The following is a 14,280-nucleotide window of genomic DNA, read 5'->3' on the forward strand; positions in this document are numbered from 1 at the left end:
AAGGTCAGTCACTGGATTTTTGCTTTGTCTTTTGAGGAGGTCTTTTAAGGAGCTATCTCATTAGGGTTAGTCACTGGATTTTTGCTTTGCCTTTTGAGGAGGTCATGGTTCCCTGTTTGTTGTTGTTTCTTGTGTTTATATGTCTATGTTTTGCATTGAAGGATTATTCATACCAGCATTCTCTGTCTGGCTTGTTTTGAGTTTTATTGGATATATTTGCTTAGTGAGTCTTCACTATCAGGTTGCTGTTTCCTTTTTAGGTCTAGGTAGCACCTTAGGCCCAAGTGTGCCTTGGCTCTAGTAAGTGATTAGAGCATTCCCTGTCTTAACTTGAGGAGGTCTCAAAGAGTTTATCCCACCATTGTGTCAAGGCTGGCTAGGAGTTTGTGCTCAGGGGATCTGTGGAATGTACCTCCTACAGCTTGGTACTGCTGAATCAGCAACTCTGATTTGGTGTCCTCTTTGATTGAGTAGCAGAGCAGAGTTTCCAGGACTGGGGATGGCAGGCCCACCACCCTGCTTTGTTTCTGCCTGTCCTTAGGGATATTTCTTCCTTCTGGCTGTCACGATCCTTCCCATGCGTTAAGGCAAGGACAAGTTTCCTGCCAAGATTGTGAGGAAGCTGCTTTATCACCTCAATCTCATTTTTTTCCAGTGTGAAAATCATGGGTTGTGGGATTTTTCCACGTGCTTGGTGTTGGGCAAATTGGTAGAGGAAGGCATCGGAAATACTGAAGATTGATTTTCTTAGTTGCTCAGAGTTCTTTCACTTCTTTGTGGCACCAGGAACTGTCTCTTTCATATATTTTAGTTCTGGGTTGTTGCTGGCGAAAATCTCAGCTTTATGTGTTTGTTTTTGTCTTTGTGTTTGGAAGGTGTAAAGCCAGCTTGCTTCTATGCTGCCATTTTGGAACCAAAAGCCTTCTAGTCTGAATATTTAAATGATAGTTTTGTGTGTTTCTCTAAACTTCTCTTTGCATTTCCAAAAGTTACTGTCAGGCGATAGAATTTTATTGTTCATCAATTTCTTCATTTTATCTTTTACCTCCTATTTTTTCCTTGTGAGTTATCCAGTTTGTTAAATAGTAAGAGCTACATGATAATAAATGGATAAAATGAACATAGATTCAATTTCTACATGCTTTAACTAAAGTTGACTCAAGATTTGTCCTGAGTGTGTATGTGTAAAACATTTTCTGACCTTCACAATAAATACTTAGAATCCACTAAAAACTGTGCATCTTGATTCTCATTTTAGATGAGTCCTTAACTTAATAGAGCATAATTTTCTATTTCTGTTGGAAAATAATTTAAATACTTTAGGATCTACTAGAAAAAACTGGAAAACATGAAACTTGAAAGAGTTTGATTTATTAGGCAAATAGACTACCGGTGATTTACTAAACTTACTGGCTCTCTGAGTTGAAAAACATTTTGTTACAAGTTGCTACATTTATAAAACAATAGCATATTCTTCTTTTCCTCTATTTCTTCCTGAGTGGCAAAATAAAATTATACTTTGAAAAATGTCTAAAGTGTTACCCAAAATTATCTCCAAAGCAAGAATGCCTCTAGCTACTTAATCAATGTCAAAATTTAATATTTTTAATACAGAAAAATAGATTAAAATCAGTTTAATTAAAAAAGATATATTCTACCTATCACTTTTGAAAACAGGTAAATGTCTAAAGTTATACCCACATGATTTATAGTAGGAAGGTATTTAAACTATTAACATAATATTGATATTATAATTGACTGTTCAATGCATCTATTTCTTCATTTAATGTAATTAACATAAAAATTTTACTTTTTGTGAACAGGAAGTTTATAACAATTCAAAAGCAATCCATGTTTTATCTTATGAAAAATAAATATATGAGAAAAATTCTTAGAAAGCTTTTTTATTCAGGAGCCTCATCTGGAAATTGTTTGTTAATCTATATGATTGTGAGATTTTGTCTTATTTGATTATTTAATATAATTACTCATAGACGATTTCTACTTGCCCCACACTGTGTGAAGCTGGAATACTCTATGTTCTTATTGTCTTCCTTTTACGATCCCTCCTATTCTGAGCAGTGGGCTGTGTATTCATATGATAAAGAGAAATAATTTGCCATTTATTATTTACCTTTGCAGTTTATAGGCTGTGAATAGATTCCAACTCCACTAAATCAAATATTGTAATGACAAATTATAAAATTAATAATTAAAAAACAACTAATATTTTTAGAAAAATGTAAAAGGAGTTTAAAAAGAAAATTTATTGTAGCTCTCATCTATAAACAGTTGTAGATAATACCAATACTTCATAGTCTCCAGCCAGAGAAAAACAATAAGCATAATAAATTGGGAATACGATATGGAAGGTCTGTCACCCCCTGAGACGCCTTAGGTCATATCCAATAAAATACTGAAAGTAGGAATGAACATCAGATCACGATTTTTATAAAGTCTAAACAAAATCACAGTTCATATGTACTATCAGAGAGCCCCCTGTTTCCTAGGTAAAGATTGAAGAATGAATGGTTCAGTTCTCCAAAAGCTACTGGGAAATGTCAGCACCATCTAGTTAATGAATTCCTGATTTGTTTGGCATTTGCACTTTCTTAAGAAATTGCTGATGTGTTTAGACTTCCTCTTCTCCTCAGCAGCAGTGAAATTTGTTGATTATGATGGCCTTATATAACATCATCCAGGCAGAAAGCTAAAAGATTACACATTAAATAGAAACAGGCCTGTTTATTACTAGGCATTGTACTACCTCATATGCATATCTCTGTTCCTCAGTCTTTGCCCAGGTTGTTTTGTGGGAGATGCTTTGTTAAAAGTATTTTCATGGCAGGCCTCCACACATGAAAATGTCATTTTCTCTGTCTGGTTGTGATAGGAAGTCTTTTTCACGAATTAAACTTGTTAAATTTCCATCAAATATTTTTGTTTAAGTCAAAAAAGCAGTTAGTGGAGGACCATTTAAAAACATGTGAGTTTAATGAGGAATTGATGTTTGTATTTAAAAACATTTTTCAAAGAAACTTGCTTCTGTACTGCTGAATAAAAGCCTGCAATCTCTGCTGATTTCATTCAAACGGGACAAACAATCCAGACTATCTATATTCCACAGAAGTTGCCCTTAACTGCTTTTCACCATGTTTGTTTTAGAAGACTTTCCACCATAGGATGGAATCCTGCCCACTTTAGTTTGTATAAAGATAGGCTGGGTAAAAAGCAGTGAGGTTGGCATTTTTCAATTAAAAATCTTTGGTATGACTATAAAGTGGACACAAAACAAGCTTAATATTCTCTATCTAAGTATCATTGCCTTGGCCAGGCCCATACTGCAGTATAGCTCTTATTGTATAGTTTTTTGAGCAGTAAACTTAATTATCATGTTTCATACTCTTATTTAGTCTAATGGGACAAAATTTCTCTGTTAGACAGAATCATTCTGCACTTTGGAATCGTGTTTTCACTCCCATGGATTTCCTGTATGTGTTTCACATTGTTCCTGAAAGACACTCTTCTACTCTGGCCCTCACTTTTCCTTGTCTCCCACAACTTTCTCTCAAGCCTCTCTTGCATGTGACTTTAGCCCCTAACTTTTTTTTCACCCCTCTGGATAAACATGTATTACCCAACCAACACCTACTAACCTGCAATAACAATTCTTCCCTATTCGGACTGCCATTTTTGACCAACAATTTCCCAAGTTAACTGAGCTATGGCTGGTCCTTTCTTCTAGAGCTTTAAAAGTTCTGCCCTTTCCCCCACAAATGTTCTTCTTTAGAGCCTTCTCATGTCCGGCACTTTTAGCACAAAGGCTTATGCCAGGATTTTGCAATGTCTGCACTAATAAAATTGTAGGTTGGATAATTCTTTGTTGTGTGGCTGCACCTACTGCAAGAGGTTTAGCAGTGGATCACTGGCTTCCACCTATTAGAACCCGGTAACATACCCGCCAAGTTACAACAACCAAAAATGTCTGCAGACATTGGCAAATGCCCCTTGGAGGAGAAATTGCTCCTCACTATCTTGCAGTTGAGAACTACTGCATAATGCTAGGAGTTGCTCTGGTTAATTTTCGTCCAGTCTTTGTTGTTATGATTTGGATCAGGATTGGGCTGTCTGCTGCTCATCTGGAGCCACTTGCATAAAGAAAGAGCCTAGGGAGATCCCATGTGGCCTCCCTTTTGGAGTCCCAGCTACAGGACAGCTTAACAAGTCATTTAGTCCACTGGTAAGATAAAAGCAAGAGATTCTCAACCAATGTAGTTGGAAATGATGGTAAGTCTTGCTGGTTTTATAGTTTTAAACTTTGGTCAAGATTAGATTTGCATAACGCATAAGTACTTGCCAAACACTCCTAAGGAGAGGCAAAAGTTCACCGAAGAATTTAGGATTGTCTTTGGGACATATAGTCTGGGTCTCTCTAATATCTATCAATTAGCTTATCTTCTTATGGGATACAGAAATCTTAAAATTTGGTTAGAAAAAGCAGAATGAATTTGTGATCAGATTGATTGATATAAAATATATGGGTAAACTTTGACTACAGATTATATTTAAAAATGCATAAAATAGATAAGCCCTCTCAGTAGCTACCTCTGATTTCTTTTTTTTTTTTTTTTTTTTCGAAACAGATCGACCCAAATCTAATCTAATCCTGTATACACACAGGAAAGAAGGAATCTACCCATGATTTCAGAGACCACCTTAACTACCATTTTCTGGGACAGTTTATTCTCCATAAGAGTTTGGATATCACAACTTCACTTCCTGACTGACTTTCATTTTGATGATCTTAAATCTGAGTTGGCAGATTTAGTCAGAAAATAGGAAGGGTATACTGTCTCTTTGTGAATTGCAAGGGCTATGGGACGCTTAAAGGTAGTTTGTTTTAGAAAAACGTACAGAAAAAATGTATAGTTTCTTAGATTAAGCAATTAGAAAAATCCAAAAACTAGACAACCCTATGCTTAGTTTAGACAAAGACACCTGTTAATATTGTAAGGAAAAAATAACACTGGAAGAGCAATTGCCCTACACCGGAGCAACGGATAGTATCTAAAAAGAAAAAGACAAACTACCTGACAGACTAATGTACCTAAGAGTAAGTAGTTGCTCTGGTATGTCAACAATCACCCTTAACAAAAAAGGGACAGAATCTCATGCTATTGCAAAAACATTATGGTCCATTTCTTTTTGATACTGAAATGAAATTAATGTGTTAGTTTTGATTTGTATTTGTAAGGAAGACCAGCCAAACTAGCTATTGTGTTTCATGGGCTCTGTCATAGCTTCAGAGTTTCTTAGTTCCATGTTTTCCAGATTTACAAAGAAGAATAAAATAAAGAAATAGTAAGGAGGAAGTGGAAAAACACAGAATCACATTCAAATTTTAAAAAATAATGATTTCTAGAAATTCTAATTAAATATTAGATTGAGCTCATATTTATAACTATTTCTATCAGAACCTCATTAAAGTAATGATTAAGGAATAAAAAATATAACTGGTTTATTAAATGGGCTGGGATTCATGGACATAAAGAAAAAAATACATTCGATTTTTTTTCTAATCTCTGTTTTTAAGTGTGCAAAGTCAAATGTTCCTTCTTTACCCTGGAGATTTCCCAGATATATCTGATAGATTTTTCTACTACTTTCAGATAATAGGATAGTTTCATTAGTCTAATTCAACCCAAAATTTCTATTTCATATCCTTTCAAACACTTCTTTCTACCTTTTTTGCATTCCCAGCCCTAGTTGATGTTTGACTCATCCTTGGAGATCTGCAACAAAGTAAGGAAATATGTTCTGTGTTTCCCCTATTTCTCTCAGCTCTTCCACTTCTCTACCTTCATTTGTTATCCTGTGTATGGTTCTTCAAGATTGAAGCTGGAAACAGTTATGAGTAGTAAAGGAAAATAAAATGTCTATTTAGCTAATATCGTTTATAACTCTTTCCGGATGCTAGATTCACTTTCTGGCAGATGTCAATATGTTGTCTTCCTCCTATGAGGTATTTACATGTCTTTGTATGTACACATTCTCTACCTCCACCTTTTTGGAGCTGGGAGTCTTACAGTTCTGTGACACAAAGTGTTCATGCTCTGGTTGGCCTGTTATGACTTCTCAACACCAACTTTGGCAGAATAGTCCACCTTCTTTCTGTTGCTGTGGCCTTGCACCAGACATAGTCACCTTATGTATGCAGTGACGTTTTAAGTCATCTGTAGCCAAGTTGTTTTCTGTGATATTTACTATTGCATGGTGAACAACAACAACAACACCAACATTGTTTTTTTCTACCAAAATCTGAGTGATAAGGTTGTAGCCCCTGGAATTCCCTCTCTTCAATCGTTTCCACTTGAGGTGAAGCCATCAGATGTTGTAACTCCAAGCTTCAGGGAAAACAAGTCAAGTTTTCCAAGAGTTTTCTTACCATGCATTTCTCTGGTTCAATAATACTAGAATCAAATATAAAGAAAAAAGAATTAGATTGATATAAGCTATTTCAGCAATAAATATTGAATGCTAGAAGACGACAATTAACCTTCAAAATTTAAAGAAAAATATTTTCTACTTAGAATCGCATCCTTACCATACTACTCATCAAAAGTAAAGACAGAATAAAGTAATTTCCGACATGCAAGGATTTAGGAAGTTTACATTCCATGTGCAACTTGGAAATTTAGCTGTGGATGTACAACATGAAAGCAAAAGAGTAAACCAAAACAGAGGCTATCAAGGGCTTCAGAAAATAACAGTTCCTACTCAAAAAAGCAAGGAAGGAAACAGCTGTTTAGATGACAGCAGGGCTAGATGACAACCAATTTAATTAGGAGCAGAATGACTAAAGTCAGTCTCAGAAAAAAGTCAAGATTAAAAAAGGTTTCAACATAGTTATATTATGATTTAGAGTTTGTAAACACTTGATAATATGCAAAATACAGATAAAATAATCGATATTTATTATTTCATCAGGCTGTGAGTTCCTCTCTCAAGACAGGATAGGAATCAGGCGCTATTAATCATTGCATCCCAAATACCTGTCTTTGTTTCTGACACTCAGAAGGCTTAACAAACATACTTTCACTAACCCAATTGTTATTCATTGTCGTTACTGTTCTTCTGTAAACATATGTATTTGTGGTTGACTTCTCCCCTTTCCCTATTACTTTTATATCTTATAGCTGTGCTATTTATCTTTTTTTGTGATACTAAATACCTGTGCTAATTTACAACTCTTATATAGGCTAATATATTGATAGTTAAACATAAAAGTACTAATAAGATTATAAAAATTATTACCAAATTACAAGGAAGACCTAGGAAATGTATTAAAAGGAAGATTCCCTAAAATTCCAATTATTGCCTTTGAGATGGAGTAAAAAAAAATCTGAATTATTGAAATTCACTTCAAGTGATTCTGATGCAAATGGTTTGTGTGTACCCATTATTAGAACTATGCATTATAGATTTTACTGACTGATTCATAGGGAATTCAGAATTAACTAGGGTGAATATTATTTTCATTTTTTTCTAATTTAGGCAATACATTTTCCCCCAAATTTATCATCCACTTTTCACTTAAATGATTTATGCAAAAATGAAACTGCAGTTAATGTACTGTTTTTAAAGAGTAGGTTGCATTGTCCCCTCAATAGGAAAAAAAAATCAAAATTCTTTTTCATTTATTTATTCTGCCTCAGTTATATGCCATGGCAGTAAATTAGTTTCTCTATATCTATATTTTTCTCTTAACGTTGCTACTTTAGAGCTGTTTTGACCCACAGCTTTCTGAGAAGAAATCTGAGCATGAAGGAATAAAATTAATTTAGATTGTTGCACTAACATGCCTTTAAGTTGTATTGTTTAAATATTATTTCAAAAACTTATTAAATTATTGACTAATCAGGTTTGACTTTCATCCTGAATGTTCCTAAGTTTTTCTTTTCTAAATATTTCTACAGAGTATTCTATTATGCAGCACATGTAGCTTTGTTCATTCATTTATAGATGCATTTCCTTAAGAAGTATATTAGTGATCTTCACTATATACAATGAAATAGAAACTATGCATTATTTTACTTTCCAAGAAAACTAAATTGACGCACAGAATGATTGTTTGTTAGTAGCTGAAATTGTAGCAGAGGAGAACACTTGCCTTATTAAGATGGAATTTCTGGTTTTATTTATTCCAGAAGAAAAAAAAAAAGAAGCTCTGTCCCCAAATAAAGGATTAGTCTAGGGACCTGGCACATCAGTGCTGCCATATCGAATAGAGAAGTGAGTGGGATGCATATTATAGCTCACTCTTTTATTGGTTTATTTGAGGGTAGGAAAAAATGAAAAATTGGAAAAAGTATTAGTTCACATTAAAAGGTAAAACACGAAGAGGCCACTGTCAATTCAGGCTCTGCTTGTTGATTTCCAAATAACAACCTTGTCTCTGGAGTCATTAAAAGTATTGCTCTCCTGAGAAGAGGCCGAGGTTCTCTGCCTTTGAAACTGAATAAACCTGGTGTATCACTTTGTCATTCTTTATGAGAATACTGGCCCTGAGGATCTTGTTTCTTTCTTTCTCTTTTTTAAGCTATTAAAGATTATCTATGCCACTACCTTTACAAAAGGATGTAGACACACACATTTAGCAAAATGTATAAGTTATGAAGTTAGAAGGTATTTCAATTCTTTACAGTTAACATTTCTCTAAGGAGAGGTCTATAAGATTTCTCTAGGGAGATTAACTGCATGGGTATGATTGGCTAACATTTATTTTGCATGATTTTTTAAAACAAAAATTATTCTGTTTCTTTGAGGTATAGTATTTTTAAAAATTCAAACAGAATACATATTCTTAATTTAGAAAATATGTGAATTTTAAACAATGTGATAATAGGTATAAAATAATACAGAAACTTATGGTATTATTTTAATATTTTTCAGGGACAAAAAAATACTGTACCACCAATTTGTGAATAAGTGGTTTTATATCTAGACATATGTATGGCATTTGCCCTGCCTGTGCTTTTTCTGGACAGGCTGAAACTTCCCTTGTCCTGCTGAGGCTGTTTAAAGGACAGCTGATGCAGATGATGTCTGGAGATGCAGCTCCTTAAGAAGTGATGCATTAGTGATTTCCATCATGTACTTCACAGTATAACTGGGAGGAGGAGAGGGGAGGGCACTGAGTTCTTAGAGTGAGATGAATTCAGTTACATTTATGGAATAATTATGTTATAGTTAGGGAATATTTTGGGAGCAGTGAGTGTTCTCCCAAGCCATGATGTTTCATTATTAAGGGTTAGTTAGGTTGCTGAGGAGTATTAACTGTTAATCTGACTGTTTAAGATACAGTACGTGCTTCTGATAGACTCTCTGGAGCCACAATAGTCTAGTGTTCCTATCTTGGTATCTCCTTTCCCTAGAATTTTCCAAATTCTAGGGAAAGGAGATAGGATTTTAAGATGTCACAATCCTCTTTTACTCTTTTGAAATTTATTTTACAAGGTCATGTAAAGTATAAAAATGTAAAGTGTAATACAGAGATATTTATTGGCAGTTAAAATTATCCTTTTACTTACATTTATTGGGTGTCACTATTTTGGTGGATAATGCAAAGATTGTTGATGTAACTCAGAAATTTGCATTCATTTCCATTTATGTTAACCCTGAGCTTTGTATTAGTCCATTTTCATACTACTATGAAGAAATACTTGAGATGGGTAATTTATAAAGAAAAAGGTTTAATGGACTCATAGTTACACATGGCTGGGGAAGCCTCACAATCATGGCAGAAGACAAAGGAGGAGCAAAAGCACATCTTACATGGCAGCAAGCAAAAGAAAACCATCAGATCTCATGAGACTTACTCACTATCATAAGAATAGCACAGGAAAAACTCATCCCATGATTCAATTACCTTCCACTGGGTTCCTCCCACAACACTTAGGGATTATGGGAACTACAATTTCAAGATGAGATTTGGATGAGGACACAGCTAAACAATATCAAGCATCGTTGGATTTTCTCTCATTTTTTAAAGTCAATTTAAATAAGATATACATTTCTTGATTGACAAGAAAAAAATTAGTGGGCTTTTAACATGGGATATTTTTTGGTTGTGAGTCCATATTTTAAAACAAGAAAACATGGAATATAAGTGGGGAAATGGCAACTAACTTGGGATGTTAAAAAGGAAAAAACAGTAACTTAAGAATGGTCAAGTTTAGAATACTGATAAGGGTTCATTTCACCATTCTGCCTCTACTCTTGGGGCATAATTGTATCAGTTATAAATAAGTTTTATTTAGATACAAGTGATCTCTAAAGAAGAATAAAAGCTTTTGAAAGCTTTTTTCTTTAAGGCCCTTCTTAACATAGCTAAGTATTTTGGCACTCACTAATAAGCTACATTTTTACAAGTTTTGTTACCTTTGATTGCATACTGTTTACACAATTAAAAGTACTTTAATGTTAAAAAATTTAAGCAAGAAAAATTACCAGTTGAGTATTTTGCAGTTCATTTTCTGTCTTTTGGAAATTACAATATTGCATTATGTTTCATTATAGTATGACTTATTGTATATTTCTGTACCAGTATTTTGTTTATATTATAAGTATCATGATTATTTTAAAATATTCAATCCAATATAATTAAAAATTGTTAAATTTCTTACTCAGGTTATGAAAGATGTGAAGAATTATACTAAATGCATGTACACTAAGAAAGGCTTACCAACTGTGGTAAATTCATAATTTATAATATTGTCACTATTAGAAATGTATATAACGTTTATATTTGAAATAAATATGTAACATACTTACTTATGGCAAGGTAATTCTTATCCTGTTTTTTGGATGATTGTTTAATCTGTTTGTTGTTTGTAACATTCCTGATAACATTTTTTTCTAATTCTCATAAACAAAATCTTGTTTTTTAGGTGAAATTCCTAGAAGAAATGAAGCCCAATAAAGCCAAACTGCATTCTGGGGATCATAAGGTCGATGCGTATCAGCAACAGCACCTACGATTCTCTCTAACTTGGATCACTTCATAGTACCCGAGCCCCATCAGGAAGTTCCTGAATATAAATGTTTCATTCTATTAACTCATTAGAAGAACTTTAACTATTTTCAGAAAACTGCTATCATTTTTTTCTACTCTGACTTAACCCAGTTACTCTGTTGTTTCTGGATTAAAATTGGTCTCTTATTTCTCAGATCCACTCTTATTTACCTACTATGTAATGTTTATGATTTGAAGGTGCTTGTGTATCTGTAAAATGTCAGGAGAGCTGAAAAGATTTCAGATATCCAAATATCACCAAAAAAGGAAATCCTTGATTTTTTTAATTTAAAAAGCAGATGCATACCTATGAACTGGCATTGTACAATGTTGAAGTACAAAATAATGTATTACTCCTTAAAGTAAGAATTATTAATTACAAATATATTAGCTAGTTTATTGAGCAAACTATTTGCTTTCTTAGCTAAAAAAATTAAGTTTTATAAGAAATAGATAAAGACAAGAGATAAACCACCATATGAATATGTTAGAAGGGAGCTAACTTAAAATACACACTCATGGAAATTGAGCTATTGAAACATAATTAAGTTGAAAGTTTCATAGATGTCATGTAGCGTTTTTGAAGTTATATTTTCCCAAATATGGCCTTGTAGAATATCAGAAAATTACATTAATGTCTGCATTCAAAAAACACATTTGCATAAAACTTGAAATGGCAATTAGAGTGGGATAGCTTTTGCCTTGAGTTAACTATGTGTGATAGTATAATAATAGTTACCCAAAATGCCAGTGTATCTTTGAGTATGCACTTTGAAGCTAAGCCGTAGTCTATTTTTAGATGATGATATTACAGATCTCCACTTCTATTCAACCCTACATAATGTGCCTATTTTATACCCACACTGAAAATAATGTGTGGTATGGCATGAGAATTTAGTTTTAATTCCTTTTGATTATGTAGTTTAGAAAAACTGGTTGATTGCAATTCAAAAAATACTTAAATTCATTTGTTCAATCTCTCTTAGACTGTTTCACTTCTTTTATATAACTTAAAATAATAAGTTTATTGCTGGACCCGTTTGAACAAATATAATCAATTAATTGGTATTGTGCTTCTATAGTGAAGACCCTAGTAGAGAGAAGGCTGTTTGACATGACAATGATGAGCTGTGGGATATGGGAAAAGACATTTTGCAACATATATTTATTCAGAAATGCATTACAAAACTAGCCTGTTGAGAATGAACAGTTACTTTACGGAACAGTTTCCCAAATCATATATAAGTTTTCAGTAGTGTAGTAGGCATAGAAGATAATTAACAGTATAAGAAATATTCAGAACCTAATAGACTTGCAAAACACAGGTGGATATAATACAACTTTCAGCCACAATTTTCCTGTCTTGAATTCAACTCAGTTGAAATGCAGGTTATTTTTCTAGCTGTTAAATAGAGCATAGTTTGAATCTTTGTACAGTGACTATTCTTAAAGTGCGACCAGATTCCTCTTTGCATGCAAAATTTCATGTTGTTTATTGTTTGTCTTCAGGTGCCTCTCCTACTCCTCCTGCCTTCTCTTACCCACTCCATACAAAATACTAAACACAGTAATACAAAGAGGGGTAAATTACTAAACACAATAGTACAAAGGGGGATTTTTACAAATGTGTAGTACTCTCAGTGTTCATATTTCAACAACCATCTCCACCCACTTTTCCTTGTTGGAGACGATAGACCAGCAATTATAGTCCACTCAAACACTGCTGCCTACTTTGTCTTATTCCAGCATCAGCAAAATGAGTCTTTGTGGAAGCTAGATGTGCTCCTTTAGTGCTATTAATTTGTTTGGCTAAGGAGATCAATTTTCTTATCCACACGCCCCCCAGTTCAAAAACTTGACATTATTTACACTGTTCCTCTGTATCAAAAACTCAAGTTGGAGTTGAGAATTCAATTTAATTGAACTAAGTCACTCCAAAGCTGAAATTTTTTGTATGTGGAAAGGAAGGTAGATTATAATGAAATATATACACACACAGAAAGGCTCACGAGCTTTAGGAAAGTGATTGTGGACGCGAGGGAGCCATTTGAAGATGTGGGGAATGTTATTACTGATGACAGTGGTAATAGATACTGTAGAAAGAGGTTATTTTTTTAAGGACATTGAACTTCTTTTCCCTTCCTTTGAGTTCCTGCGCTAATTTTGCCCTGATTTTTGGTCTTTGTTAGAAGCAACAGCCATTATTTCACCCAATCTATATATAATATATAAGTGAAAAGGCAAATGTTTGTTGCAGATTGCTTTTTAGAACAGATAACTTCTGGAGAATGAAAATGTTTATTATTCTTTTACTTGTTGGATTGCCTTGCAAATATCCTACATATAGCATAGAATTCTGATTATAATGAAGATGAGTATATTTGTCATTGAGAAAATTTCAGCTCCTAAGGAAATTTTTCCAAGTGACGTGCAGTTAGTTTGTGCCAACCTTGGTTTTATAAGTTATAACCTGACAAAACTACATGAAGCCGACTTCTGGAGCTTAAAAATGTTAGATGTGTCACAATGAATGAAGTATTACATTTCACATGTTTTTATTTTTTGTTCTTCACAGGCTCTCTGCAGTGCCACTGCTGACTTCTGGATGGCACTGTAGAATTTTAATAGTCCCAATTTCAGGCACAATTTGTTTTCTGTTGAAGTGTCAGACCTATTTTAATGGGAGTGAAAACCATGCAACTAGTCAGGTGCAAAACAGCTTAGGGGAAATATCAGAGAATGTAGGAGAATAGAGATTGCAATGACAGAGTTTCATTTATAGCCTCAACTTACAGATTCAGATTCCTACATTCTTTCAAAAATAATAATGAAATAAACCCAATAATCAAAAACATGAATGTAGTTCCATATGTGATTCATTTGCATATGGATAAGAAGATATTTGAGGTAGGACATGATTACCTTAACAGATTAATAACTAAGCCAGTTCTGTAATGGCTTCACAGAGGAAAAGGGCATTTCTTAGGAATTCTTTCTTTCATAAAGTGAACAATCTTGTCCAGTGTTGGCCAGCATACACCTTGGGATGAAAAAATTGTGATTGTGAGTAAGTACAGAAAAAGTGCCTGCAACATATAGTCACACGTTTGTGGTAACAAGAGGACAATGTCATTTGCTGTACAAATACAAAGGGAAAAAAATGACGTTAAGACTTACTGTTTCAAGTCTTAAACAGGGATATGTAA

Source organism: Cebus imitator, unplaced genomic scaffold (genome assembly GCF_001604975.1).
Source record: "Cebus imitator isolate Cc_AM_T3 unplaced genomic scaffold, Cebus_imitator-1.0 Scaffold16, whole genome shotgun sequence".
NCBI lineage: Eukaryota > Metazoa > Chordata > Mammalia > Primates > Cebidae > Cebus > Cebus imitator.